The following is a 3,393-nucleotide window of genomic DNA, read 5'->3' as shown; positions in this document are numbered from 1 at the left end:
CCAAACGCGAGCTATTGATCTACCATATAAATATGCTAATACTACCAGGACTAAGTTCATGATAAATTAAAGTTCAATTAATCATATTACTTAAGAACTCCCACTTAGATAGACATCCCTCTAATCATCTAAGTGATCACGTGATCCAAATCAACTAAACCATAACCGATCATCACGTGAAATGGAGTAGTTTTCAATGGTGAACATCACTATGTTGATCATATATACTATATGATTCACGCTCAACCTTTTGGTCTCAGTGTTTCGAGGCCATATCAGCATATGCTAGGCTCGTCAAGTTTAACCTGAGTATTCTGCGTGTGCAAAACTGGCTTGCACCCGTTGTAGATGGACGTAGAGCTTATCACACCCGATCATCACATAGTGTCTGGGCACGACGAACTTTGGCAACAGTGCATACTCAGGGAGAACACTTTTATCTTGAAATTTAGTGAGAGATCATCTTATAATGCTACTGTCAATCAAAGCAAAATAAGATGCATAAAAGATAAACATCACATGCAATCAATATAAGTGACATGATATGGCCATCATCATCTTGTGCTTGTGATCTCCATCTCCGAAGCACCGTCATGATCACCATCGTCACCGGCGCGACACCTTGATCTCCATCGTATCATCGTTGTCGTCTCGCCAATTATTTCTTCTACGACTATCGCTACCGCTTAGTGATAAAGTAAAGCAATTACAGGGCGATTGCATTGCATACAATAAAGCGACAACCATATGGCTCCTGCCAGTTGCCGATAACTCGGTTACAAAACATGATCATCTCATACAATAAAATATAGCATCATGTCTTGACCATATCACATCACAACATGCCCTGCAAAAACAAGTTAGACGTCCTCTACTTTGTTGTTGCAAGTTTTACGTGGCTGCTACGGGCTGAGCAAGAACTATTCTTACCTACACATCAAAACCACAACGATAGTTCATCAAGTTAGTGCTTTTTTAACCTTCTCAAGGACTGGGCGTAGCCACACTCGGTTCAACTAAACTTGAAGAAACTGACACCCGCCAGCCACCTGTGTGCAAAGCACGTCGGTAGAACCAGTCTCGCGTAAGCGTACGCGTAATGTCGGTTCGGGCCGCTTCATCCAACAATACCGCCGAACCAAAGTATGACATGCTGGTAACCAGTATGACTTGTATCGCCCACAACTCACTTGTGTTCTACTCGTGCATATAACATCAACGCATATAACCAGGCTCGGATGCCACTGTTGGGGAACGTAGTAATTTCAAAAATTTCCTACACACACAGGATCATGGTGATGCATAACAATGAGAGGGGAGAGTGTAGTCCACGTACCCTCGTAGACCGAAAGCGGAAGCGTTCGCACAACGCGGATGATGTAGTCGTACGTCTTCACGATTCGACCGATCCAAGTACCGAACGCACGGCACCTCCGAGTTCAGCACACGTTCAGCTCGATGACGTCCCGCGAACTCCGATCCAGCAGAGATTCACGGGAGAGTTCCGTCAGCACGACGGCGTGGTGATGGTGATGATGTTGCTACCGACGCAGGGCTTCGCCTAAGCACCGCTACGATATGATCGAGGTGGAATATGGTGGAGGGGGCCACCGCACACGGCTAAGAGATCAAGAGATAAATTGTTGTGTCTCTGGGGTGCCCCTCTCCTCCGTATACAAAGGAGGGAGGGAGAGGCCGGCCCTAGAGGGGGCATGCCAAGTGTGGGGAGTCCTACTAGGACACCCAAGTCCTAGTAGGATTCCCCTTTCCTTTCCGGGGTAGGAGAGAAGGAAAGAGGGGGAGAGGGAGAAGGAAAAGGGGGTTGCACCCCTTGTCCAATTCGGACCAGAGGGGGGCGCCTCCTTCCTTTTGGCCTCTCTCCTCTATTCCCGTATGGCCCAATAAGGCCCAATACTTCTCCCGGTGAATTCCTGTACCTCCCCGGTACTCCAAAAATACCCGAATCACTCAGAACATTTCCGATGTCCGAATATAGTCGTCCATTATATCGATCTTTATGTCTCGACCATTTCGAGACACCTCGTCACGTCCTCGATCTTATCCGGGACTCCGAACTACTTTTAGTACATCAAATCACATAAACTCATAATATAACCGTCATCAAACTTTAAGCGTGCGGACCCTACGGGTTCGAGAACTATGTAGACATGACCGAGACACGTCTCCAGTCAATAACCAATAGCGGAACCTGGATGCTCATATTGGCTCCCACATATTCTATGAAGATCTTTATCGGTCAAACCGCATAACAACATACGTTGTTCCCTTTGTCATCGGTATGTTACTTGTCCGAGATTCGATCGTCGGTATCTCAATACCTAGTTAAATCTCGTTACCGGCAAGTCTCTTACTCGTTCTGTAATACATCATCCCGCAACTAACTCATTAGTTACAATGCTTGCAAGGCTTATAGTGATGTGAATTACCGAGTGGGCCCAGAGATACCTCTCCGACAATCGGAGTGATAAATCCTAATCTCAAAATACGCCAACTCAACAAGTACCTTCGGAGACACCTGTAGAGCACCTTTATAATCACCCAGTTACGTTGTGACATTTGGTAGCACACTAAGTGTTCCTCCGGTAAACGGGAGTTGCATAATCTCATAGTCATAGGAACATGCATAAGTCTTGAAGAAAGCAATAGCAACAAACTAAACAATCATCGTGCTAAGCTAACAGATGGGTCAAGTCAATCACATCATTCTCTAATGATGTGATCCCGTTAATCAAATGGCAACTCATGTCTATGGTTAGGAAACATAACCATCATTGATTCAACGAGCTAGTCAAGTAGAGGCATACTAGTGACACTATGTTTGTCTATGTATTCACACATGTATTATGCTTCTGGTTAATGCAATTCTAGCATGAATAATAAAAATTTATCATGAAATAAGGAAATAAATAATAACTTTATTATTGCCTCTAGGGTATATTTCCTTCACTGCTGTGGTGTGTGGTTGATTCCAGTAAAAATCTAGCCAGTTTAAACAAAATAGCCGGCCACAACAACGACCGCGGCGGCCATCCGGTTCCATCACTGGTTTGGTGTGGTTGTAGCTTCTCTCCGGTCAGTTCAAGTAAAATGACATGCTAGTTGTAGCACTGATGGCCGGCAACTAGTTGCAGCACGCACCGCAGCTGGTCGTCGTCGATGCATGCATCCCGGGTGTGGCCGGTCCCAAGGGACGATGGCCATCGGTCGCAGATTCTATGAACACCCTCGTCAGGTTGAAGTGCGACTGTTAACCGTCACCAATGCCCATGGCCTCTGTCGAGGATGCAGGGAAAAAAGGATGGAGGCCATGTATGAGAGCTTGTATGGATGGGCGCATTGCGGGTATGGTGACTATGGCGTGGCTGGGCTAGG

The sequence above is a fragment of the Triticum dicoccoides genome, chromosome 2A (assembly GCF_002162155.2).
Source record: "Triticum dicoccoides isolate Atlit2015 ecotype Zavitan chromosome 2A, WEW_v2.0, whole genome shotgun sequence".
In the NCBI taxonomy this organism is placed as follows: domain Eukaryota; kingdom Viridiplantae; phylum Streptophyta; class Magnoliopsida; order Poales; family Poaceae; genus Triticum; species Triticum dicoccoides.
The sequence above is the reverse complement of the archived record's forward strand: the minus strand, read 5'-3'. Positions refer to the sequence as shown.